The sequence below is a fragment of the Bos indicus x Bos taurus genome, chromosome X, assembly GCF_003369695.1.
Source record: "Bos indicus x Bos taurus breed Angus x Brahman F1 hybrid chromosome X, Bos_hybrid_MaternalHap_v2.0, whole genome shotgun sequence".
Taxonomy (NCBI): Eukaryota; Metazoa; Chordata; class Mammalia; order Artiodactyla; family Bovidae; genus Bos; species Bos indicus x Bos taurus.
Window position 1 is genome coordinate 53862397 of NC_040105.1, and position 27847 is coordinate 53890243.

Sequence of the window (27847 nt, forward strand, 5' to 3'; positions counted from 1 at the left end):
CTGTACATCACTACTGGAAAAACCATAGTTTTGACTCTACAGACCTTTGTCAGCAAAGTGATGGCTCTGCTTTTTAATATGGTGTCTAGGTTTGTCATGGTCTTCCCTGGGGGCTCAGCGGTAAAGAATCTGTCTGTTAAGCAGCACACTTAGGAGATATGGGTTCAATCCCTGGGTCAGGAAGATCCCCTGGAGGAGGGCATGGCAACCCACTCCAGTATTCTCATCTCGAGAATCCCCTGGACAGAGGAGCCTGGTGGGCCTCTGTCCATGGGGTCGTAAAGAGCCAGACACTACTGAAGTGCCTGAGAATTCATGTAACCTAGGTTTGTCATAGCGTTCCTTCCAAGGAGCAAGCGTCTTTTAATTTCATGGCTGCAATCACCATTTGCAGTGATTTTCGAGCCCAAGAAAACGAAATCTGTCACTGCTTCCACTTCAGTTCAGTTCAGTTCAGTCGCTCAGCCATGTCCGACCGTTTGTGACCCCTTGAACAGAAGCACCCCAGGCCTCCCTGTCCATCACCAACTCCCGGAGTTCACCTAAACTCATGTCCATTGAGTCGGTGATGCCATCCAACCATCTCATGCTCTGTCTTCCCTTTCTCCTCTCTCCTTCAATCTTTCACAGCATCTGGGTCTTTTCAAATGAGTCAGTTCTTCGCATCAGGTGGCCAAAATATTGAAGTTTCAGCTTCAACATCAGCCCTTCCAATGAACACCCAGGACTGATCTCCTTTAGGATGGACTGCTTCCACTTACCCCCCTTCTATTTGCCATGAAGTGATAGGACCAGATGCCATGATCTTAGTGTTTTAATAGTTGAGTTTTAAGCCAATATTTTCACTCTCCTCTTTCACCCGTATCCAAAGGTTCTTTAGTCGCTCTTCACTTTCTGCCATTAGAGTGGTGTCATCTGTGTATCTGAGCTTGTCGAGATTTCTCCCAGCAATCTTCATTCAGCTTTTGAGTCATCCAGTCCAGCGTTTTGCATGATGTTCTCTGCGTATAAGTTAAATAAGCAGCATGACAATACACGGCCTTCCCGTTCTTCTTCCCCAATTATGAAGCAGTCATTTGTTCCAACTCTGGTTCTAACGGGTGCTTCTTGGCCCCCATACAGGTTTCTGAGGAGACAGGTCGAGTAGTCTGACACTGCCCTCTGTTTAAGAATTTTCTCTATTTGTTGTGATCCACTCAGTCAGAGGTCTTAGCGTAGTCAATGACACAGAAGTAGATGTTTTACAGAAAGTAGATGCATTAGACGTTTACGAAGTAAAATGGACAGAACTCAGCAAGAATTTGGACTTGAGGTGAGGGAAATGGAATCGTAAACATGGTTAAGACCAAGTTTCCTGTCATAAAGTACAAAACTGTCATGGTGAATTCTGGAAGTTGTCCAGGTCTGGGAAGAATTCCAAACAAGATTTTTATGTTTTTGAGCTCATGGTCTACATGGATAAAATAACCAGTATTTAAATACTTAAAATTTCCTTTTCCTTTAAAAAAAGTATTGTGGTATAATTTATATACAATAAAAGCCAACACTTAAACGTATTACCATTTGTAGATGTTTGACAAATGTATACCGTGGTGTAAATGTTACCACAATCAAAACGTAGAAAACGTCTCAATGTTCAAAAATGCTCCCTTGGGGTATTTGCCGTCCGACTCCTTCCTCCACTCCTGTACCCTGGCAACCACAGATACATTTCTGTGCCAACAGTTGTGCCATTTCCAGAAATCCATTTACATGAAATCATACAATATGTAGCCTTCTGTGTCTGGTTTCTCTCATTTGCAGAGATGAGACACATCCTTGGTCTTACATGCATTAGTAGTTACTTTTATTTTTTTATTATTGTGTCATATTCCTTTGTACACGTATACTCTTTTGTTTTTCTTTCATCTGTATACCAGTTGTTGAATAACTGGGTTGTTTCTACGTTTAGCTATTAGGAATACACGTGTGGAATATTTGAGTGCAGCCCACTGTCTGAGCATGTTTTCATTTCTCTTGGGATAACTGGCTAGGAGTAGAATTGCTGGGTCATAAAAGGCTTCCCAGGTGGCGCTAGTGGTAAAGAACACATCTGCCAATGCAGGAGACTCAGGTTCAATCTCTTGCTCTGGAAGATCCCCTGGAGAAGGAAATAGCAACCCGCTCCAGTATTCTTGCCTAGAAAATTCCATGAAGAGGGTTCCTGGCAGTTTACAGTCCATGGGGCCCCAGAGACTTAAACACGACTGAGCAACTGAACACACACACACATACATGGTAATTTGTGTATCTTAGAATCTAAACTGTGTCCTCTGTAGACCACATACACATGGATTTTTTTTAACTGTTCTCGCAGTGTCTGCCTTTTGGTTGGATTGTTTTATCTATTTACATTTGATGTTGATACAGACTTACATCTGCCAATGTATATTTCTGTCTCATGTCATTTTGTTCTATGGTTCTCATTTTACTGCTTTCTTTTCCATCCAATGGATATTTTCTAATGTAGCATTTTAAACCCTTTACTGATTTTCCACTACTTTTAAGTTGTTGCCTTAGCTGTATGCCACCATAAACATCTTACTTTATCACAATCAGCTTGAAATTTACACAAATGCTAATGAGATACAGAAACATTACTCCTATATCGCTCTATTCAGGTTTCCCTCTTTTCCTCATATTGTCACATATATAATAAATCTATAAAGGGTAAGCCCATTAATACATTCTTATTATTACATTATATATAACATTATGTGATGAAAAGCTGATATACGGCAGGATATCAGGTATCTATAACTTCTGTTATATTCACCCTCTTAGTCATGATTTCTGATACTTTGCATGTGTTTGTATGGATTTGACACCATCCAGATTTGTTTCCTTGCCTAATACAACTTTGATACAAACCACTTCCTTTGTGGTGCTACTGCAAATATATTACATTCCATATGTTCTTGGCCCAACAATAATTGGGCTTCTCTGGTGGCTCAGACAGTAAAGAATCTGCCTGCAATATAGGAGACCCAGGTTCAATCCCTTGGTCAGGAAGATCCCCTGGAGAAGGGAATGGCTAACCACTCTGGTAGTCTTGCCTGGAGAATCCCATGGACAGAGGAGCCTGGCAGGCTACAGTCATGGGGTTGCCAAGAGTCAGACATGACTGAGCAACTACTGCTTTCACAACAATAAATTATGTGATATTGTTTTAGACAGTTGCTTTTTAAATACAGGAAGAAAGGAGGGAAATATGTGTCCATAAAGAATTTTTCTTCATATAATTACCTTTACCTGTGCTCTTTGCTTTCTCACATGGATTCAGATTAACCTCTGAATTCACTTACTGTAGCATGAAGAACTTCCTTTAGTTTTTCTTGTAAGCCAGTTCTACCAACATATTCCCTGAATTTTTTTTTTTAATTTGGGCACAGCGTTACGTTGCTTTCATTTTTATCTTCTTAGACCACTTTATTGTGGTATCTGTGACATGTAAAGAGCTGTGTACGCACCCGTGAAATCATCACCAGCTTCAATATATAAAACTCAACTGTATTTCCATACTAGTGGTGAATACTTCTAATAAGTAAGAAAATTCCAGTTACAATATAAAAAGAACTTAGGAATTAGTTTAACCAAGGAGGTGTAAGATTTGTACACTGAAAATGACAAAACCAGTTGAAAGAAATTAATGAAAATTTAAGTAAATTGTCGCTGAGCATCAATGGGCACTAGAGTTTCCCCTAGAAATTTGCTGTCATTGTACACACATCTCTGAGCATGTGGGAATATTTCCTTAAGTCACATTCATAGCAGGGACACCGCTGGATCAAAGACTTCCTTGGCTAAACACACATCTGTGGAGTACCTACTATGCGCATGTGCCTGACGCTGTTCTAAACGCCAAGGAGGCATCACAGAATAGGACTGACACTTGTCCCTCTTTCATGAAGGCAAATGCTGCTGAGGGTGAGGGCAGCACGGAATGTAAATTCTGATGGGTGCTGCCACAGACCCCTGCAAAATTGTTTCACCAGTTCACACTGGCCTCAGTGGGGCAGGGGAGTGAATGTGCCTTTACTGGCATCTGGGTACCATTTGTAGGGTGGGAGGTCTTGGCAGGAGGCTGGACACCTTGTGTCCAATTCCTTAGAAGAGCTTCAAGTCCACAACTAGGATTGATCCACGTAGGGATTTCAGGGGACGTGAATACCCTAGGTGTCCATACCCTTGGTTGTGACATCACAAAGTGTATTTGTCAAAGAATGGGAAGTATCTGACCCATCGCTGGCTCTGCACCCTGAGTGTGCCATCTCTGACCTGGAGATAAGTCTATGAACCAGGGATTGAGGGTGCTGAACCCTTGAGGGGTTACTATGCCTTAGGCTGTGAACTTTGGGGTTTGTAGGATGCGGGGTACCATGGACTGAGGTTTCTTTGGGGTGGCTGCATGGAACACTGTGAAAGAGCTGTATGCGTTCACCATACCAGTGCAGTTGGATTTGTCCACGGCAGCTTATGAAGTTGCTAAAATACATGTCGGCCTGTATTCAAATTTCATCTCAGCTGATTTCATGTGTCTTGCCTCATTTATTGAGTCTCTAGAGTTTCAGTTTGGTGGATTGTTTGGTGTTGGGTGTCCAGTGCAGTGAGGTCTGCCAGCTGCTATTTCCTTGGTCCATATCTGGTCGAGTGTATCATTGATATTTGGGTTTTGTGACCCATAGTGTGAGGTCCCTTCCTTTCCCTTCCATAACCTTTCCCTTCTCCAGGGGAATCTTCCCAACACAAGGATCGGACCCAGGTCTCCTGCATTGCAGGCGGATTCTTTACCAGATGAGCCATAAGGGAAGCCCAAGAATACTGGAGTGAGTAGCCCATCCCCTCTCCAGCGGATCTTCCAAACGCAGGAATCAAACAGGGTCTCCTGCATTGCAGGAGGATTCTTTCACAGCTGAGCTATCAGGGATTGAAACATTTCACATTGTTGTTCAGTGGCTCAGTCGTGTCCGACTCTTTAAAACCTTGTGGACTGCAGCATGCCAGGCTTTCCTGTCCTTCACTATATCCCAGAGTTTGCTCAAACCCATGTCCATTGAGGCAATGATGCCATCCAACCATCTCATCCTCTGTTGGTCCCTTTTCCTCCTGCCCTCAATCTTCCCCAGCAGCAGGGTCTTTTTCAGTGAGTCGGTTCTTCACATCAGGTAGCCACAATATTGGAGCTTCAGCTTCACTATCAGTCCTTCCAATGAATATTGAGGGTTGATTTTCTTTAGGATTGACTTATTTGATCTCCTTGCTGTTCAAGGGACTCTCAAGAGTCTTCTCCAGCATCACGGTTTCAAAGGTTCAGATCTTTGACGCTCAGCCTTCTGTAGGTCCAACTCTCCCATCCATACAGCACTACTGGCAAAACCGTAGCTTTGACGATAGGGACCTCTGTCGGCAACATAATGTCTCTGCTTTTGAACATGCTGTCTAGGCTTGTCATCGCTTTTCTTCCAAGGAGCCAGTGTCTATTAATTTCATGGCTGCAGTCACGGTCTACACTGGTTTTGGAGCCCAAGAAAATAAAATTTCTCAATGTTTCCAGTTTTTTCTCCATCTATTTGCCATGAATTGACAGAACCAGATCCATGATCTTACTTTTTCAATGCTCAGTTTTAAGACAGGTTTTTTACTCCTCTTTCACCTGCATTGAGAAGCTCTTTAGATCCTCTTCAATTTCTGCCATAAAGGTGGTGTCATCTGTGTATCTGAGGTTATTGATATTTCTAAAAGCAATCTTGATTCCAGATTGAGTTTCATCCAGCCCAGCATGTCACAGGATATACTCTGCATATAAGTTAAATAAGCAAGGTCACAATATAGAGCCTTGACGTGCTCTTTTCTGAAGCTTGAATCAGTCTGTTGTTCCATGTCCAGTTCTAGCTGATGCTTCTTGTCCTGCATACAGCTTTCTCAGGAAGCAGGTAAGGTGGTCTGCTAGTCCCATGTCTTGAGGAATTTTCCACAGTTTGTTGTGATCCACACAGTGAAAGGCTTTCAGTTCAGTTCAGTACAGTCACTCAGTCGTGTCTAACTCTTTGTGACCCAATGAAACACAGCATGCCAGGCCTCCCTGTCCATCAACAACTCCTGGAGTTCACTCAAACTCATGACCATTGAGTCGGTAATGTCATCCAACCAACTCATCCTCTGTCTTCCCCTTCTCCTCCTGCCCTCAATCTTTCCCAACATCAGGGTCTTTTCCAATGAGTGGGCTCTTCACATCAGGTAGCCAAAATATTGGAGTTTCAGCTTCAACATCAGTCCTTCCAATGAACACCCAGGAATGATTTCCTTTAGGATGGACTGGTTGGATCTCCTTGCAGTCCCAGGGACTCTCAAGAGTCTTCTTCAACACCACAGCTAAAATGCACCAATTCTTTGGCACTCAGATTTCTTTAGAGTCCAACTCTCATATCCATACATGACCATTGGGAAAACCATAGCCTTGACTAGATGGACCTTTGTTGACAAAGTAATGTCTCTGCTTTTGAATATACTCTATAAGTTGGTCATAACTTTCCTTCCAAGGAGTAAGCGTCTTTTATTTTCATGGCTGTAATCACCATCTGCAGTGATTTTGGAGCCCCCCAAAATAAAGTCTGTCACTGTTTCCACTGATTCCCCATCTATTTCCCATGAGATGATGGGACCAGATGCCATCAGAGTTTTCTGAATGTTGAGCTTTGAGCCAAATTTTTCACTCTCCTCTTTCACTTTCATCAAGAGGCTCTTTAGTTCTTCTTCACCTTCTGCAATAAGGGTGGTGTCATCTGCATATCTGAGGTTATTGATATTTCTCCTGGCAATCTTGATCCTCCAGCCCAGCGTTTCTCATGATGTACTCTGCATATAAGTTAAATAAGCAGGGTGACAATATACAGCCTTGATGTACTCCTTTTCCTATTTGGAACCAGTCTGTTGTTCCATGTTCAGTTCTAACCGTTGCTTCCTGACCTGCATGCACGTTTCTCAAGAGGCAGGTCAGGTGGTCTGGTATTCCCATCTCTTTCAGAATTTTCTAGTTTTTTCTGATCCACACATTCAAAGGCTTTGGCATAGTCAATAAAGCAGAAATAGATGTTTGTCTGGAACTCTCTTGCTTTTTCCATGATCCAGTGGATGTTGGCAATTTGATCTCTGGTTTCTCTGCCTTTTCTAAAACCAGCTTGTACATCTGGAAGTTCGCAGTTCATGTATTGCTCAAACCTGGCTTGGAGAATTTTGAGCATTACTTTACTAGCGTGTGAGATGAGTGCAATTGTGCGGTAGTTTGAGCATTCTTTAGCATTGCCTTTCTTTGGGATTGGAATGAAAACTGACTTTTTCCAGTCCTGTGGCCACTGCTGAGATTTCCAAATTTGCTTACATATTGAAAGCAACACTTTCACAGCATCATTTTTAGGATTTGAAATAGCTCAACTGGAATTCCATCAACTCCACTAGCTTTGTTCATAGTGATGCTTTCTAAGGCCCACTTGACTTCACATTCCAGGATGTCTGGCTCTAGGTGAGCGATCACACCATCGTGATTATCTAGGTCATGAAGCGTAGTCAACGAATTGTTTCCCGGAATTCCTTTGCATTTTCTACGATCCAATGGATGTTCGCAGTTGGATCTCTGGTTCCTCTGCCTTTTCTGAATCTACGTTGTACATCTGGTACTTGTCTGTTCACATATCATTGAATCCTAACATGATGGATTTTGAGAATGACCTGGCTAGCATCTGAAATGGGTGCAGTTGTGCAGTCGTTTGAACATTCCTTGCCATGACCCTTCTTTAGGATTGGAATGAAAACTGACCTTTCCAGTCCCGTGGCCACTGTGGAGTTTAGCAAATTTGCTGGCATATTGAGTGCAGCACTTTAACAGCATCATCTTTTAGCATTTGAAATAGCCAGGATTCCGTCAACTCCACCAGCTTTGTTCACAGTAATGTTTCCTAAGGCCCACTTGACTTCACACTCCAGTATATTTCACGATGTTTCCATTGGCACAACCAAATTCATCAAAAATTGGGATCTTGTGTTTCAGAAGCCACAACAATTCATACTCAATGTGGGTGCCAAAAAACTTGAGGCCCAAAGTAAAGTCTAAACATTGAAAATACCTACATTCCTTTAAAGACAGGCGTTTACACTTTGAAGTGAAGCCAGGTGAGTCCTGAGTCCCAGGTCACGGAGCTGCTGGGCTGGAGGTGTGGCTGAAACTGAGGCAGCTGCAACTTGAGGCCCTCTCCCTGCGTGGAGGGAGGTCCTGCCCCAAGGATGAGAAGAACAGGACCCCCAGGGGTCTCACAGGGGTAGCAGGGAGGCAGGCAAATTGCTTCTGGCAGCACATATGCATCGAGGCTTTTCCTGGCTCTCTGTGGTGGATACAAGTGGCCAGCCCACAGAAATCCCTGTGCTGGACTTACTCTCCCCAAAGGGGAAGGGGTAGGGGTAGGAGGCACCCTAACTCAAAACAATCCAGGACATTCTACAGTGCGTTAGAAGGGGGTGGTGCTGTGATCAGATACATGTGAGTCCTGTAAGGGACTGGTACTGTGGGCAGCAAGGGGGAAAGCTGCAAGTCACAGTACTGAACAGAGCAACCAGGGCGGGCTTCATTGAGGAGCTGATATTTTAACAAAGACTTGAAGGGGGAAAGGAGTCAGCACAGCAGACATCTGGGGTCAGGATATGGCAGAAGAGGGAACAGTGGGGATAAATGCAGGGGGCAGATACTGCCAGGAGGCCAGGGCATCTGGGAGCAGGGAGTGAGAGTTGAACAGAAAGCGGGGACTAGATACCGCGGCACTGGGTAAGCGTCTGCTCTGTTGGCGAACCAACAGGGACAAGCAGGGGTCATAGGTGCTGATGGACATGCCTGTGCCAGGCCTGTGAGGGAGGCAGAGGCAGGACAGGGGGAAAGAGCAGAGACAGCTGAGGTGGGGCAAGCAAGGAGTGAGGAGGATGCATGAGGGGCAGCTCCGAGTGAGGCTGACGGCCTCCCCTGGACTCGACACGCCTTTCCTACCTGTACTGGTGTCCCTGCCTCCATAGATGCCTGTTCTCCAGGCACAGTGTCAGAGACTTCACTAGCAGCCTGATGTCATTCAACTGTCCATCGTCTGGACACATAGTTGCGGGGCCTACATTGCCACTTGGTCCTTTGGATACGTTAAGTGACCTGAATGGTGCTCTCAGGATCTTGACCCCAGTTCCACTGTGAGGCTACAACTGTGGCTGATGAGGCAACAGTGTGACCCACATGTGTGTAATGAACCTTGCAGCCTCTTTGATCAGGAGTTTCCAGAATTAGGGGTCATAGGAAACATGCACTCCAATCCCCACCCCAAAAGGGAAGATAATCTGATTCCACAGATATCCTGCTTACTCCATTCTCCTGTGTCATTATTAACACAAAAGTAACTGGTCCACGAAGAGCTACGCTTTATTGACTGAGAATTTACCTTGAGTCCCGGTCCTTCATTCATTGAGGAAGTAGTTCTAAGCAGGGACCAGATGCTATGTCTCCTCCAACTGTGGCTGGATTGGTTAGGGATGATGGGGACTGTCCCCTGCAAGCAGATGACTGCCACGTGCTATGTGAGAAAAGCGATGGCAGGATTTAAATTATAGAACTCTGGGAACACAGAAGAGAGCATCTGACCCCTCCCATATGTCGAGGGATGGGATGTGGTGTGGGTCCCTAGTCAGGACACATTCTCGGAGGGACGGGGAGATTTCTTGAGGTGGCACTTTGACCTTCCACAGTTTACACACACACACGAGCAGAAGAGCACAGACCTGGACACAGGTGGAGCCAGCCAGACTTTCATTCCCAGTTGTCTCCAGAGCACCATGGCAGCTGGGTCATCTCCAGCGCTGTCTTGCAGCCACTAAAAACCCTTCCTGTGCTTTGGCGTGCCTCCCGATTCCTTATACCTGATAAATAGAGTGAGACTGCTGGAGACATAACTCGGGTGGGGGTTGGTTGCAAAGCCTCTCTGATATGGCAGAGTGCCTCCCCACCAGGGAAGTTAAAGTCCTGCTGGGTGTTGCCTCTGGAGCAACCCTTTCCTACCAGCGGACTCCAGTTTCTTGGCTGCAAGGCAGCTCCTCCTAAGGTGCACACAAAGGGGGTTAGGACCTTTCAGAGTGTCTTTGCCCTACTGGGTACCTGCTTTTCACAAGCGGACAGGAGATTGGGACACTGATGGCTCTCCTCTCATGGAACAACATCTGCATCTCAGTAACTGAAACACAAGCCATGCGTTTTGTTGTGACTGCAGAGAAGACTGGCTTTGCACTCAAGAGAAACTAGGGCATGACTCCCAGATCCAGCTTTTACTGCATCAGCCACCTAAGCTCTTTCAGCTTGCTTCCTTGTCTATGAGATGGCCTGGGTTCATCCATACCCCTGTGGGTCTGAGGGGAATAAAACCACACATACCTGGCTCCCACAAGCTCCATAAGCAGGCTCAAGGTGAGTCATTTACACTGCCCGCCCCCTCCCCGTTATGGACACATCAGTGGGGAGGGAGGCTAGCCAGAACCCCTGAGAGTCTACTCCATCCTCCGGCTGGGGTGGGGCTTGGGGTGGGGTGGTGGAACTGGAGCCGTGTCCAACCATTTAATTGGCTTTACATACCACAGGCACACACTTCATTTCATATTTAGGTGTGTTCTGCTCAGAGGAGTTGTAGTGAAGGAAGTCAGTCGTCACAGTTGAATCTGTAGCAAGTAGAAGCAGCAGTGGGGTCACTCCTTCCACTGGCCATCACAGGAACTGGCAGTTCCCTCCATGGGTTGATGGCACCAGGTGGAGACACCTGAGGAGTTGCAAGAAGGTGCTGTGACATTCCCTAGGAGGGTCCCCATAATGAGTTGGCAGCTCATCCTTGCCTCCCTGATGACCACAGGGACTAGTAAATCAAACTCCTGCATAGGGAGGATGTGTCAATATACTTCATCTTGTCCTAACAGGAACTCAAAACAATAGAGTGAAAAATAGTGAAAATCTCATCAACACACAGTGCGTGGGTAGGGCAGCTCAAGTCCTGTTCCATGTACTGGGTCACAGACACCGTAAAGTGACATTTTGAAATTCCCATGCTTCGGCTTATCCCTCCTCACTGTGAAGCAGGTGGTCACCCTGGATCCCTTTATGCTTCCAATACTGTGACCAAATTCAAAAGGCCGTATTCAAAGACAACAACGAGCCCATATACAGCAAGGGGAGAGCTTTTCTGTCTGTATCCTATGCTTAGCAAGGAAGCCTTTCACAGACAAACTCTGCCATCAGATTGCGTTTCTCATCAGCTCATCGTGCAGCGGGGATTCATAGTGAAATCTCCACCACCTTCCATTTGGTAAAAATATCAAAACTGTTAACTGTGACTTTTCTCCCAGGTACTCCCCAGGAAAAACGGAAACTGATATACACAGCCTGGCAGCTGAACCTAAGAAGGAATCAGGGAGATGAAAGGGAGGAAGGGCATGTAAGATGGAGGCATAGGCAGGAGTGAGATTGTGAAATCGGTGGGTGGGGAGAGGGAGAGAGGGGGCGGAGGGGGTGGCTAGGGAGTAGGAGTGTGAGATGGCCAGTGGGCCATCTGATGAACAGAAAGAGGTCTGGGTGGTTGGAATATCAAGTGGGGCATGGAGCAGAAGGAGGGTGTCTGGTGAAGATAGGGCATTTGGGGGAAGACAAGACCTGCTATGCCTAGTCCAGGAGGCTGGACAGTATCCTAAGAGCAGCGGGCAGCCTGTGCAGAGTTTTGAGCAGGGGTGTCATGTCCAGATTGCACTGAAGAAAGCTTCCCTTCCTCAGGCAGCAGGACAGACCATGTGTTAGAAAGCATCAGGATTGCTGGTGCTTGTCAAGGAGAGAGACGAGGGTGACCTGGCCTAAGGAACTCACTGTGCTGATGGAGAGAAGGAACAGGATCTTAGTTAGACTTAGGAGGCCGAGAGGTGAGGCTTGATGATTGAGAGTGTGGTGAGAGAGTGGTAGCAGGCAAGGATGGCTTTAAGCATCTCTGGCCTAAGCAGCTGGGGACAAGGCTGCCTTGCACTGAGTCAGGGGACAGTAAAGGAGGTGCAGCTGTGTGGGGAGCGGGGGTTGGGGGGGATGGGTGCAGTTTGGACATGTTGAATATTCCTTGCCTGGGGGAATCAAACACGTACTATCACAATGTCTTGGGGGAGCTGACCTAACTTCTCTGTGCCCATGATGCCTCATCTGTGATGGGGGAATGAAGCTAAGAATTAAGAAAAAGACTAATTTCCTGTTTCATTGCTTTAGTCTAGGAGAATGTTCTCCTTTTACAAAGAAGTGCTGTCTTACTGTCAGGTATTCTGTCGGTATAATGGGAATGTATCTGCTTATCCATATATCCGCTTGGTTTTACATACCTGCTTTGTGTATTTTCACCATGTGGTATGTATTGTCAACCGTAAAGAGAAATAAACTCAAAGGAACAAGTGTTTCTTGTCACATGCATGCAGAACGGCAGTCCATCAGCCTGTCTCTCAGAGAAACAGCCCCCTTTAGAACCTCCTGTAGCTCCTCACTCCCCCCAGGGGGTGGGTAGAGGCCTGTGGGACCCAGCGTGTCTTTCACTTCTTTTCCCTGTGAAGGCATCTCTGGTGTCCCAGAAGTTGCCCAGCACTTGTTGAGTGCAGTCTCCCTGCAACCCTATCAGTTGAGTAAGGGAGTCTGTAGTCAGGAAGAGAGTGCTGAGCCTGAAGTGTGGATCTGGAAACGATCACCCTGTGGTGCCGAGCTGGGAGGTGATGAAGCCACAGATACCTAGATTTAAATCAAGGTCCCATAACTTATTCCTTCTGTGACCGTGGGCAAGTTACTTACAGTCTGCGTGACTTAGTTTCCTGAATTGAAGAGGATGATGATCCTATTCTGCGATAATGACTCCTTTTTGCTGCCTTCATTTAGATTACCAAAAAAAAAAAAAACCTTTTGAGAACTATACAGTGATGTTCAAGTGTCGATTACTTCCAGAGTAAAAACGGAACCTGTCAACAAAGATATGAAAAGATGCTCAACCTCACTCATCGTCAGAAAAATGCAAATCAGAGCCACAATTAGGTATCTTGTCACAGCGGTCAGAATGGTCATCATTGGAAAGCTACGCACAATAAATGTTGGAGTGGATGTGGAGAAAAGGGAATCCTCCTATACTGTTTGTGAGAATGAAAGCTGATACAGCCACTATGGAGAACAGTATGGAGGTTTCCTTTAAAACTGGGAATAAAACTACCACGTGCAGTGCTGTGCTTAGTTGCTCAGCTGTGTCCGTCTCTTTGCAACCCCATGGATTGTAGCCCGCCAGGCTACTCTGCCCATGGGGATTCCCCAGGCAAGAATACCGAGGTGGGCTGTCATGCCCTCCTCCAGGGGATCTTTCCAACCCAGGGACCGAAGCCAGTCTCCCGCAGTGCAGGCAGATCCATTATTGTCTGAGCCACCAGGGAAGCCCATAAATACTGGAGTGGCTTATCCTATCCCCTCTCCAGGGGGTCTTCCCGACCCAGGATTTGAACTGGGTTCTCCCACATTGCACATGGATTCTCTACCAGCAGAGCTACCACGGAAGCCCATAAAACTACCATATGACCCAGAAATCACACTCTTGGGCATACGCCCTGAGAAAACTATAATTCAGAAAGACACATGTACCCAAAAGTTCCTTGAACCAGTATCTACAATATCCACGACATGGAAGAAACATAGATGTCTGTCAATGAATGGATAAAGATGTTGTGGTACATGTTTACAATGGAATGTTCATCAGTTATAAAAGGGAACGAATTTGAGTCATTTCTAGTGAATTGGATGAAGCTAGAGCCTGTTATACAGCGTGAAATAAATCAGAAAGAGAAAAACAAATATCCTACATCAACACACATATGTGAAATTTAGAAAAACAGCACTGATGAACCTATTTGCAGGGCAAGATTAGAGTCTCAGTCATGGACAAGATTAGACTCTCAGTCATGGACAAGAGAATTATGGACACAGCAGGCAAGGAGAGGATGGATTGAATTGAGAGTATAGCACTGAAATATACAGATTACCATGTGTAAAATAGATAGCTAGTGGCAAGCTTCTGTATAGCACAGGAAGCTTAGTTTGGTGCTCTGTAATGACCTAGAGGGGTGGGGTTCGGGGGTGGAAGAGAAGTTCAAGAGGGAGGGGATATATGTATACACTTATAGCTGATTCACCCTTGTCCTACAGCAAAAATTAGCACAACATTTAAAGCAATCATAATCCAATTTTCAAAGGTGAGGGGTGTTCGAACCTCTCTGCCTTTATACTTACCTACTGGGACCGGCATGAAAGATGCTCATATTTACCATGCTGACAAAGTTCAACTTCACCTGAGCTGTTAAGAAAACCCACAGTAAAGAAATCTCTGCAGACTTTCATGTCCCCAAAATGACTTAATGCAAACACCACCCTTCCCCGTCGGACTTCGGTAAGACTCATCCAAAGTATCCAGTGACTCCTGGGTTTACCTACCACAAGGTCAAGTACAGACCTTCCTTCTTGTCATTAAAGGGCAGACACAGACCATCCAACTCCTTCTTTTCTGTCTCATAACTAGAAACGGAGATTAAAAGTCAGTTCTCCTGAAACTAGCTAGTCACAAAGATAATCATTTCCTCTTCTGTCGACGGGATTTGCCCCTAAATGTTTTCCCCCCTGCAAAGGTCCCCACTGTCACTTCTCTACTACTCTCTGTGGAATGAAGTACAGTGCAAAACCACCTTGCTGGCAGTCTGATCTTCAGGGCTGTGGTGCTCTCCCAATTGCAATCGGTAGAAATACAGCCAGTGTCTCTAATAGTTTGCTTTTACTCTTTCCTAGTGTGTTACTAGTAACAATTGGTAGAAAAACATGCAAATAACAGGAGCTGCTCCTCACGTGGACAGGCGACAACACAAATTACCAGGCATCAGGGAGAAGCCCCCGCCTTCCGATCCCAAGAGCTGACCATCACCAGCTGTCATCTGTGTGGAAGGAAACTTCCTGCGACTCTGGCAAGGATGGTCCCTCCTAGCCTCCAAGCTGCTGGGAGAGGACCTCCGGGCACACGGTCGAGAGGACCCGGCACTAACTCCTCTTCTCCGAATCCCCCCTGCCCTACTGCCATCGTCCCCGTGGAGGAACCTACTTGTCTTCAGGCCATTCCAGGCTCCCTCTCAATCCACTACAACCCAGGGAATATGCAGGAAGGTCCTTCTATAAGGAAGGGAGGGGTAAATGTCCCATCTTTGTGACATCAAAACCAGGCCCGCCAACTCCTCACCCCTGAAGGACGGGTAGGCTCTATAGGACGCTGGAGGACTCCTCTCAGTGGTCTGCTGCTGCTGCTAAGTCGCTTCAGTCGTGTCTGACTCTGTGCGACCCCATAAACGGCAGCCCACGAGGCTCTCCCGTCCCCAGGATTCTCCAGGCAAGAACACTGGAGTGGGTTGCCATTTCCTTCTCCAATCCAGGAAAGTGAAAAGTGAAAGTGAAGTCGCTCAGTCGTGCCTGACTCTTCACGACCACATGGACTACAGCCTACCAGGCTCCTCCATCCATGGGATTTTCCAAGCAAGAGTACTGGAGTGGGTTGCCATCTCCTTCTCCAATGCATGAAAGTGAAAAGTGAAAGTGAAGTCGCTCAGTCGTGCCCAACTGTTCTCGACCCCATGGACTGCAGCCCACCAGGCTCCTCCATCCATGGGATTTTCCAGGCAAGAGTACTGGAGTGGGGTGCCATTTCCTTCTCGGTGGTCTTTACCCTTCTATTCCACACACATTAAGGATGGGAGGCCAACCGCCGCCCACTCCCGGCTTCTTGCAGGGGCGGAGGATGGGAGGCACTGCATTGGCGTCCTGCTGTTGAGAACCTGATCCTGAGAAGGAATGTGTCACAGCGAGGGGTAGAGAGAGGGACAGACACACAGAGGAAGACATCTATCTCTCTAGGACCAACCAGGTGTGCCTTAGTGTCACAGGACCAGAATCCTCTTTAGCCAAGTGGGATCCGTGTTTTCTCAGAACAGTTATTTTCCCCAGATGCCCCACCACTTCAGTAGCAGATGGCGGTTGGACAGTTTTCAGTTTAGTTCAGTTGCTCAGTCGTATCCGACTCTTGGCGACCCCATGGACGGCAGCACCCCAGGCTTCCCTGTCCATTATCAACTCGCGGATCCTACTCAAACTCATGTCCATCCCGTCGGTGACTCCATCCAACCATCTCATCCTCTGTTGTCCCCTTCTCCTCCTGCCTTCAATCTTTCCCAGCGTCAGGGTCTTTTCCAATGAGCTGGTTCTTCTCATCAGGTGGCCCAAAGTATTGCAGTTTCAGTTTCAGCATCAGTTCTTCCAATGAATATTCGGGACTGATTTGCTCTAGAATGGACTGGCTGGATCTCCCTGCAGTCCAAGGGACTCTCAAGAGTCTTTTCCAACACCACAGCTCAAAAGCATCAATTCTTGGGCACTCAGTTTTCTTTATAGTCCAACTCTCACATCCATACATGACTACTGGAAAAAAACATAGCCTTGACTAGATGGACCATTGTTGGCAAAGTAATGTCTCTGCTTTTTAATATGCAGTCTAATTTAGTCATAGCTTTTCTTCCGAGGAGAAAGTGTCTTTTAATGTCATGGCTGCAGTCAACATCTGCAGTGATTTTCAAGTCCAAAAAATAAAGTCTCTCACTGTTTCCATTGTCTCCCCATCTATTTGCCATGAAGTGATGGGACCGGATGCCATGATCGTAGTTTTCTGAATGTTGAGTTTTAAGCCAACTTTTTCACTCTCTTCTTTTACTTTCATCAAGAGGCTCTTTAGTTCTTCTTCACTTTCTGCCATAAGGGTGGTGTATTTTTCACTCTCCTCTTTCAAGTTCATCAAGGGGCTCTTTAGTTCTTCTTCGCTTTCTGTCACAAGGGTGGTGTCATCTTCATATCTGAGGTTATTGATATTTCTCCCAGCAATCTTGATTCCAGCTTGTGGTTCATGCGACCCAGCATTTCCCATGATGTACTCTGCATATAAGTTACGTAAGCAGGGTGACAATATATAACCTTGAGGTACTTGAGAACCACATGAACAGTATGGACAGTCTGTATGTGACTTATTTCTCTTTCTCTCCCTGTGGATCGCCATTTTAAACTGATATCGAAACATCCTATGGACATCAGTCGCTGACCAGGATAACTGGGCTCAAATCGGTGTTCACCAGGTTCAGAAGTAGGCTCTTTCCTTGGCAACAGCTTCCTCCACACCTCCTGTCCCACGTCACAAAATGAGACAAAATAATGAAGTATTTTCAGGGGAAATGCATTTCCCATATAGAAATCATCACAGGTGTTCTTTCTCAAGAGTGTGTGAGTTAGACCTTGATGTGACCTAGGAATAAGTACATACTTGTAATAGGCTCCTTGAGTCCTGCCTTGGTGTGCAATGCTTTTGAAAACTTTTATCTCCTGAATCGACCAGTAGCAGTGTAGAGTAATTTAAAAACAAAAGCATCTTTGGTTGTCTGATTTCCTGGGCTACAGCTGATCCTGGGCAGTAGACCTCTGCTGTGCTCAGAAATTTGGATATATGATTAGTTAGGGGTTTCCATTTGTATTTCGATTGTTGTTGATTAGTCCCTAAGTCGTGTCGCATTCTTTTGTGATCCCACGGACTGTACCCACCAGGCTTCTCTGTCCATGGGATTCCCCAGGCCAGAATACTGGAGTGGGTTTCCATTTCCTTTGTCAGGGGATCTTCATGACCCAGGGATCAAACCCCAGTCTCCTGCATTAGCAGGTGGATTCTTTACCGCTGAGCCACCAGGGAAGCCCTTGTATTTCCAATACCATTGCCTTATATTTGACACACCTCTATTGGGTGTATTACATACGTCTATGCACCTGTGTGTTAGGGTTGCTTTGCTTGTTTGTTTTGTCAGAAAGAGAAAAGTGAAGTGGCATTGCTTGCTTAAGTCTCTCAGGGAACCAGCAACCGTAAAAATGTATTTATAAAAAAAAAGTATTTCCATATCTTAAGGAGATGAATTTCCACAACTCCCTATGAAGGGGTTTAGTCTCCTACCTAGAATGTACTGACATTGAATGACTATTTCATGAGTGGTCACTTTAGGAAAGAAGTGGTTCTACTCTTTTTAAGTGATTATTAGCTACATTTAAAATTATGCTTGAGAGTGTGTGAAATAGGTAAGTAAAACTACAGATCCCAGTGATCGATTTTCTTTACCCTGCATGTGGATGCAATACAAACTCAGTGTAAAAGATCAGTTTCGGTAGAGCCAACATGCCCTACATGGAAATTTTGTTTATAAAGTGGCCAGACTGTATGTGCTAACAGGAAATCTACACTTTGTTCAGCAGATTATTTATCTAATAAAGGAGGACCTAGAGCCAAGGGAATGTGTAACGTGGTGATTGTGAGCTAAAATAGGTGACAACATTGAGAGAGTCGTATTATGAACAGTGCAGAAACCTTTACATTTGAACCCACACAGATGAAAAATGGTCAGGACCACTACCAAGCAGTGTGACCTTGAGTAAGATGCTCACCCTCTCTGATCCTCGGTTCCCATGTCTGCAAATGGGGACAATAATATTCTATGTTATCCCGCCCCCAGGCGAAGCCCATTCCTGACCCTCTGATCCCAGCCTCCACTGGCTCCTGAGGCCAAGGCTCTCATCACTCTTGTGTCACCGTTGTCTTCAGTCTGGCTCCCTGCCCACCCCACAGTGAGCACCTTGAGGTCCCTCTTGCTGCCTGAAATGTTCTTGTGCCCACAAAGTCTGGAAAGCACCGGTCTGGGAGTCTGGTGCCCCACAGGTGCTCAGAACACGTTCACCATCTGATAAGTGATGATAAGGTGAGGTACACAGAGCAGTGCAGCTGCTGATACGTTGTCAATTTGTTTGCTGCAAACACAATACACAAAAAAAGTGGCTAGAGCAAACCTCTTGGCTCAATTTCATAGGCCCAGGGCTGTGTCTGTCTTTTATTCCCACCTTGTCCAGAACCTTATTGTACCAGAGTAACACTCGCCTTTCCCCTTACTAGTGCATCACCATCAAGCAGCTGTTTCTCAACTGAATTGCCAGTGAGTGAACCCTGAAAATTCTAGGCTCACATTTCTGTTCCTTTGAGCGGGTGATGGGCATCCTGTCTTCTATTCCCACTCGTACAGGAGTGTCTAGTGTCCGTCCCTTCCCACTTGGCTTCCAATTTATTCTATATCTTGGACAATCCGTTACCTCCTGAGACTGAGTTCTGTCCTAGGCTATGGCTGCTTTCGGCACTGTGCTGAGGGCATTGATGACCAGGTGGGCGCTGGGTGGATACTTGTTGGATGAATACAGCTCGGACAGCCAGGCTACTTTATTTCACCATGAGAGGTGTAACTTCCACTCATTCTGCCATTAGCAGGATGGACGCTTTGAACCTGCTGATCAGTGTCCTGGGCAAGTCCACGGGAGCCCTGTCACCCTGCTCTCCTCTCTTCCTCTTGCTTCCATAGCTTCTTCTACTCCGTACCTTTCCCGTGCCCTCCTCTGTGCTCCCACTGCTCTCCGTGTACATGGACACTGTGCTTGAGCCCATCCATTCCCCTGATTTCATGTTGTGTGATTGTCAGTTACCTTTCTGATTAGGTTCTTTGAGCAGTTTTCTCTTTACTCACAGTCCAAGGTAGATGCCGCAATACAGTAAGCATCATGGGTCTCCTTTTATTCTTTTTCTTTCATTTTCTCCTTTTTTTTCTTCCTTTTTTCCCTTTTATGAGGAAACAATACAGTGTGTGGGTACGGACACTAGCTCTGATTCTAGACAACTTCCTTGCACCCAGTTCTCCCACTTGTTATCATCACACCTTGAGAAATTAAATTGGCTCACTGTGCCATTGCAGCCTCACCTGAAAATTGGGGAATTATTCTGAATAATGACATGAACTGAGCAAGTTGCATTTGTGAGTATGGAATGAGGTTAGTAGAGATGTGCTGGCATATTCCCTGGTGTAATGACTACTGAGCTTCAAGCTCACATTAAATATCTGTGTCCAGCCCTAGAGGCTCCTTCCTTCTCAGCCACAGTCCTCGAGCTTTTCCCTCACAGCTAGACGAACCCTCACCAGGAGGCTGGCTTTTTTGTTACACCTGTCCCACCTAGAAACCACTCACAGACTTCATTTTCTGTTGGGTGCATCATTCTGTTCCTGGTAATGTTGTCCTCAGATGGATTGAGGCTCCTACTAGTGCAAGGGGAAGCCCAGGACTGAAAATAAGGGTGTGACGTTTCCATGCTCCCCCATGGCATGGAAACTCTCTGGGACCTGTGCCCAAACTCCTCTCCCCATGTCGTCTCCCCCCATACCAGTGTTCACAGTTTACACTCAAGCTGGGTTCCAGTGCAGGCCCTACCAGTCCAGGCAGTCTCCTTCAGCCTCAAATTCCTTATCTTTAAAATGGATATAGGTCCACTTGTTGGTGCGGTTTCTTGGGAGAACTGCTGGGGATCACAGATGTAAAACACCTAGCACCCATGACCTGGCAGGTGGAAGGCACTAAATAAATGGCCGTGTCCTCTATCTGTCAGCTTCTTTAATGCACAGCATCTGGTGTGGAACAATACTGTGTCTCAGCCAATGTTTTTGGATTGGACAGAGAAAGATGTGACATATTGGGGGTATATTAGGCTTCTCCAGAGTAACACAGCCAATAGAGAGAGACTTATTATAGGAAATTGGATCATGGGCTTGTGGGTGCTGACAGTTCTGATGTCCTTTGGGCAGGTCAGCTGGCTGGAAATCCAGGTTGCACTCTAGAGACCCAAATCTGCAGAGCAGGCCAGCAATGTCGAGTCTCATGCAGGGTTTCTCAGGCTGTAGTCTTGAGGCTAAATTGTTTCATCCTCAGGAAGCCTCAGTCCCTGCTCATAAGCTTTTTCAACTGATTGGATGAAGAAACTGCACTCCCCCCCTCCCCCGCTTCCCCATTATGCCAGGTAATATAATTCCCTTAAAGTCTACTAGGAGAAAAGTTATGACCAACCTAGACCGCATATTAAAAAGCAGAGACATTATGTTGCCAACAAAGGCCTGTCAAATCAAAGCTATGGTTTTTCCAGTAGTCATGTATGGATGTGAGAGTTGCACTATAAAAAAAGCTGAGTGCCAAAGAATTGATGCTTTTGAACTGTGGTGTTGGAGAAGACTCTTAAGAGTCCCTTGGACAGCAATGAGATCCAACCAGTCCATCCTAAAGGAAATCAGTCCTGAATATTCATTAGATGGACTGATACTGAAGCTGAAACTCCAATATTTTGAACACCTGATGTGAAGAACTGACTCATTGGAAAAGACCCTGATGCTGGGAAAGATTGAAGGTGGGAGGAGAAGGGGACAACAGAGGATGAGATGGTTGGATGGTATCACCAACTCAATGGACATGAGTTTGAGTAAGCTCCGGGAGGTGATGATGCACAGGGAGGCCTGGCATGCTGCAGTCCATGGGGTCACAAAGAGTTGGACATGACTGAGCAACTTAACTGAACTGAACTGAAAGTCTATGGATCAAGTATCCAAGTACCTTACTCGCCCGCCATCTAGTGGCTATCATCTGAAAAATGGGGCACCAGAGCCAAGCCAAGATGACTTTTACTTTCTTCATCACAGTGGGGAAGCAGTACACTGAGACATCACCTCCCAAACAGAATCTCTGGCCAATGGGCTGTCTCTCTAGCTTTACTCATCTCAGGTAAAATCTGTTCCCTGGCCTCAGAAGCCATGTAAGATAACGAAGGAATGTTGAGGCAGTGGTGATTTAAGGAGAGATTTGGTATGATATCTTTTTTCATTTGGGCCCAGTGACTGCAGGGAATGAAATGGGGTGTGGTGGTGAAGGAAATGAGATGATGAATTCATTGCCCCAGCCACCTCCCTGCCCCCAGGTAGCCGACTTCAATAGGTCTAACTGGTATTAATGCCTTTGTGTGTAGATTCACTATTAACACCACGTGTGTGGTATGAGAAACTTGGTGGGCAAAGCAGACAGCATGGCCAAATATTCATTTCTCAGAGTGGATGGAGGGAGAAGAGAGAAAAGAATGTTGATCCATGGGTTACTTGTGAGTCAGTTTCTAAAATCTCACTATTTCTTCACAAGGTGTGTGTGAATTCTTTTGTTTATCTGAGAATTGGCTTTCTAGGTGAAGAAATATCATTGTGAGAGACTTCTTGTGACATGTGGAAAGTGGTTGGGAGTGAATTGGGTTGAGGTCATTTTCCAAATGTTTCACACCAAGGTTTTGTTTAAGGGGAGAGCAGTGGTCCTGAAGAACTGAACTAAGTGGTTGAAATATAGGATCAGTTACTGAAATGTGAAGAGACTCTTTCTGGGATGTGTGTTCATCCTAGCCTGTGGTCACAGGCAACTCACAGGATTTGAACCGTGTCTTCCTAATATGTTTTGTTCCCTGCCCTTAAATGTGCTGGAGGCTGCAGTTCCCATTACTAAAGTTCCGAAGTAAGTTCTCTGAGGAAAGTAATTTCTAGAAACAAGCAGTGCCTGGGAAGCTGCTCTAAAGTTTTAATATAGCCTGTGATGTAATTTTTGTTAGCTTCACCCAAGATATGATTATTCAAAGAATATAGAGATGCACCTACTTCAGTATCTACCACCGGATTTTTCAAATGAACATACAATAAGATCGGCCTGGTTTTCTTTCTTATTTATTTCTTTATTGTGGCTGCACTGAGTCTTTGTTGCTGCACGAGGGCTTTCTCTAGCTGTGGAGAAGGAGCACTACTCTCTAGCGGTGGTGCACGGGCTTCTCATTGCAGAGACTGCTCTTGTTGAGGAACGTGAGCTCTAGGCTCGTGGCTCCAGTAGTTGGAGAAGGCAGGTTCAGGAGTTGTGACACACAGTCTTAGCTGCTCTGTGGCACGTGGAAACTGCCTGGACCAGGGACTGAACGCCTGCCCGTTTCATTGGCAGGTGGATTCTTTTTTTTTTAATCATTAATTTATTTTAATTGGAGAATAATTCTGTACAAAATTCTGATGGGTTTTGCCATATATCAACATGAATCGGCCACAGTTATTTATATGTCCCCTCATTCCGGAACTTGGGGTCCCACCTCCCTCCCCATACCCTGCTTCATGCATTTAACTTGTTCTGGTCATCTGTTTTACATATGGTAATGTGTATGTTTCAATGCTCTTCACTCAAATCATCTCACCCTGCCCTTCCCCCACCGAGTTGAAAAGTCTGTTGTATAGATCTCTGTCTTCTTTGCTACCCTGCATGTAGAATCGTTGCTACAGCCTTTCTAAATTGCATATAGATGTATTAATATAAGTATTTGTCTTTCTCTTTCTGACTTACTTCTGTCTGTATAACAGGCTCCAGGTTCATCCATCTCATTAGAACTGATTCAGGCGTGTTCCTTTTCAATAGCAGGGTAATATTCCATTGTGTATATTTACCACCACTTCCTTATCCATTCATCTGCTCATAGACATCTAGGGTGCTTCAATGTCCTAACTATTGTAAATAGTGCTGCGGTAAACATTGGGGTACATATGTCTCTTTCAAATCTGGTTTCCTTGGGGTGTATGCCCTGCAGTGGGTCGTATGGCAGTTCCATTCCCAGTTTTTTAAGGAATCTGCACACTCTTCTCCATAGTAGCTATACCAGTTTGCATTCCCACCAACGGTGGAATAATGTTCCCTTTTCTCCCCACCCTCTCCAGCATTTATTGTTTGTACACATTTTGATGATGGCCATTCTGACCTGTGTGAGATGATACCTCATTGTGGTTTTGATTCACATTTTTCTAATTATCTGTGATACTAAACATCTTTTCATGTTTATTAGCCATCTGTATATCTTTGGAGAAATGTCTGTTTAGGTCACTTGCCCACTTTTTATTGGGTTGATCATTTTTTTGATATCGCGCTACATGAGCTTCTTTTACATTTTGGAGATTCATTCATTGTCAGTTGTTTCATTTGCTATTATTTTCTTCTGTTTTGAGGGCTGTCTTTTCACCTTGCTTATAGAATCCTTCGCTGTTCAAAAGCTTTTAAGTATAATTAGTTCCCATTTGTTTATTTTTGTTTTTATTTCCATTACTCTGGGACGTAGATCCTAGAGGATTTTGCTGTGATTTATGTCACAGAGTGTTCTGCCTATGTTTGCCTCTTAAGAGTTTTATAGTTTCTGGTCTTACATTTAGGTCTTTAATCCATGTTGAGTTTCTTTTTGTGTATGGTGTTGGAAAGTCTTCCAGTTTCATTCTTTTACACATAGGTGACCAATTCTCCCAGCATCATGCATTGAACAGACTGTGTTTTAGCTATTGCATATTTGTGCATCCTTTGTCAAAGACAAGGTGTTCATAGGTGCAGGGATTTATCATTAAACTTTCTGTTTTGTTCCATTGATCTATATTTCTGTCTTTGTGCCAGTACCATATCATCTTGATGACTGTGGCTTTGTAATATAGTCTGAGTCAGGAATGTTGATTCCTACATTACACTCTTCTCTCTCAAGATTGCTTTGGGAATTCGGGGTCTTTGGTGTTTCCATACAAACTGTGAAATTATTTCTTGTAGTTCTGTGAAAAATACCATTGGTAGTTCGGGATTGTGATGAATCTACAGATTGCTTTGGGTAGTAGAATCATTTTCACTATATTGATTCTTCAATCCAAGAACATGATACATTTCTCCATCTATTTGTGTTATCTTTGATTTCTTTCACCAGTTTTTTTTTTTTTTTTTCTGTATACAGGTCTTTTTTTTCTTTACGTAAATTTAGTCCTAAGTATTTTACTATTTTTGTTGCAATGGTGAATGGGATTGTTTCCTTAATTTCTCTTTCTGATTTTTCATTGTTAGTGTATAGAAATGCAAGGGATTTCTGTGTATTAATTTTATATGGCAGGCGGATTCTTAACCACTGGACCACCAGGGAAGTCCTGGCCTGCTCGTCTTTGGGTTTGAAGCTTTCTGAGCTCTGACACACGGCAAATTCCAGTGATCACCACCACGACCAGGAACAGGCCACGTCCATCACCTTGAAAATGCCCAGGAGCTGCCACTTTCTCGTTTCTCCTTCCACACCTGAATTCCTGACAAAAGGATCTGTCTGCCTTCACTACATTTTGTCCTTTGCAATTTTCCAATTCCTTATGTATTCTGAATATAAGACCTTTCTCATACTTGTGATTCACAAACATCTTTCCCTTAATAACAAATAGCTTCCCTTTTCATTACAGGAGACAGGAGTGATGAAATCTACTTTTCCTCCCCACCCTCAGAGCTCAATGTTGTGGACCCAGCAAATGCCCATGAGATTCTTCAGAAGTGAAAATGAATTCTGCTGTCTGTCCATCTGTCTCTCAGGTAGTCCCCAGAGCTATATTTCTCATCTCTGATCCCCTAACTGAATGGGAAATATAATAGAACTGTCTAAGGACAGGTGCTGTATCTTTTGCTGTGTTTTTCCTCACACTAGTATTTCCATTATCAACCAAGAAATGACCCGCAGTCTGTTCTCAATATAAATCTAGTCAAATATAGACCAAATGAAAAGTACCTGATTTGTTCCAGGTGCTTTACTTTATCATTGTGTTGTGCCATGATACTGATACAGTACATGAATTGTTTTCTGTGTGGCACCCTCCCTTTTCATTTAGCATCTTATTGTAATAACTATGTTATTATACATTTTAAAAAGTTTTGTAGGCTATTTTACATTCATTTTGGGCTTCCCTGGAGGCTCAAATGGTAAAGAATCTGCCAGCAATGTGGGAGACCACGGTGCAATCCCTGTGAGACCCAGGGTCAATCCCTGGGTCAGAAAGATCCGCTGGAGAAGGGAATGGCAACCAACTCCAATATTCTCGCTTGGAGAATCCCCATGGACAGAGGAGCCTGGTGGGCTACAGTCCAGGGAGTCTCAAAAATCAGACAGGCCTGAGCGACTAACACTTTCACTTTACCCTCATTCCCATTATTTTATTGCATTCTTCTCTTGGGGATAGGAAAGCATCCTGCAAACCAGTGTGCAAAATACAATCTGACAGACTTGAGACCTGAATGGAGGGACTCTCTTGGAGGAACCCGGGGAACCTTGGCAGCTGATTCTTCCTATATGTGCCACAGTTCTCAAAGGCAAAAATGAGGGCAGTAATACCACCTGCTTCTTGGGTAGTGTCCAGCATCTACGCAGCAGGATCTTAGCTTGGCACTTGTCCCTGTCATGTTATTATTGTAGGTGGCTCGGATGGTAAGGAGTCAGCCTGCAGTGCAGGAGACCCAGGTTCAGTCCCTGGGTTGGAAAGATCGGCTACAGAAGGAAATGGCAACCCACTCCAATATTCTTGAATGGAGAATCCCATGGGCAGAGGAGCCTGGCAGCCTACACAGTCCAAGGGGTCTTAAAGAATCTGACAGGACTGAGCAACTTTCATTTCCACTTCACATAAACATTTTCAAGTCAAAACTCACTGTCATAATAAAGGTCTTTTTAAATACAGCATTTCCTCTAGGATCAGAAGCAAGACAAGGGAGCTCACTCCCGCCTCCATTATTCAATATATCAGCTTATATTATTTTATTGTAATTTTAAGTGTCAATGGGTTTGTTCAAAATTTCCACAAAGGGCTGTCTGAAGGGCTCAGCTGCAGTTTGAACCAGCCAACCCCTGCAAGCAGAGAAAAATATACACTAACTGTAGCAAAAGGCTTCGTCGCGTTTTTTTCAATGGCGAAGGGCGGGGGAGAAACGGAATGGCAATACTTGGAGCAACACTGCCCCCTGCAGATCACAGAAACCAAAACGCCACAAGGCCGAAAGAAAATCCATCCTTTCTGTTGGGTTTTCGCGCAGAGGACTGGACAGCGTGGACGCGGAAGTTGAGGGGGATGCCCATGAGGACCAGAGAAAGGAAGGGATCTTCTCGAAGGGGTCGGGCCAAACCACCCGTGGTCCGCGGGCTCCTCTCCACTGGCCCACGGAACCAAGGCAACACAGGCAGGAAGTCAGGGAATCCGGAAAATCCGGAGCTTGGTGGGCGGGGCTGCGCGCAGAAACCCAGTGAGCCCAGCGCCAGTCTCCTGGCCCAGGTCGGTTGGGAGTTTTCTCCTGGACCCTGTTTCTAAGTCTTCATTCACTGAGCAACCTGACCGGGTATGTCCGGGTCCTGTCGCCCACTGCCAAAGCCCCCAAAGTGCGGGACCGGTAAAAGTCCCCTGTATTTCTCCTCCCGCCCACCCCAGGCCTGTGGAGGCGTTCCTCCCGTGGTACACTCACTGTTCTCTCAGCCCTCACTCTTCTAATCCGTCCTCATTGCCCACGAGGCTCACCCGGTCATCCTGGAGACTCTCCGTCCTCTTCGATGTTCCCCTCCTCCTCACCGGAGCATCCCCCTGCCCATGGTCCCGCCCCGGGCATCAGGAAAGACCGCCCCCCTCATGGTGTCCTGTTTCTAGCCTTCCTCCCTCTCATCACCCTCAACATGATGTCCTACCCTCCAGCATCCTGGCTCTAGTGCCAGTGCACTGATACCAGAACCTCCTGGAAACCCCAACCTCACCTACCACATGTCCTTCAACACTACCCGCCAGGCCCCTCCTGGATCCGCTGAGCCAGGGCTGGAAGCTGTCCCCAGCAAACACATCTCTTGTGCTCCTTGCACCCTCCTGCCTACCCATGTCCTGCCTGTGTCTGAGCACTGGAGCGTTGAGGAGCAAA

At 45.5% G+C, this 27847-nt stretch overlaps 1 protein-coding gene and 1 long non-coding RNA gene across 5 annotated transcripts in view; one reads left to right on the forward strand and one right to left on the reverse strand.

Moving 5' to 3' along the window:
* Positions 1-27847, forward strand: part of LOC113886989 (neurofilament medium polypeptide-like) — a 424045-nt gene that overhangs the window by 189672 nt on the left and 206526 nt on the right. The gene's annotated exons all lie outside the window — the stretch shown is intronic.
* Positions 7954-27668, reverse strand: LOC113886998. Of its 2 annotated transcripts, none has more exons than XR_003509624.1 (5): positions 27460-27668; positions 12908-12981; positions 10685-10865; positions 9841-9978; positions 7954-9635 (listed from the first exon to the last, which is right to left on the reverse strand). It is a non-coding gene; the product is annotated as an uncharacterized LOC113886998 (long non-coding RNA). The 2 variants fall into 2 exon arrangements; XR_003509623.1 differs by having other exon boundaries at positions 12908-13071.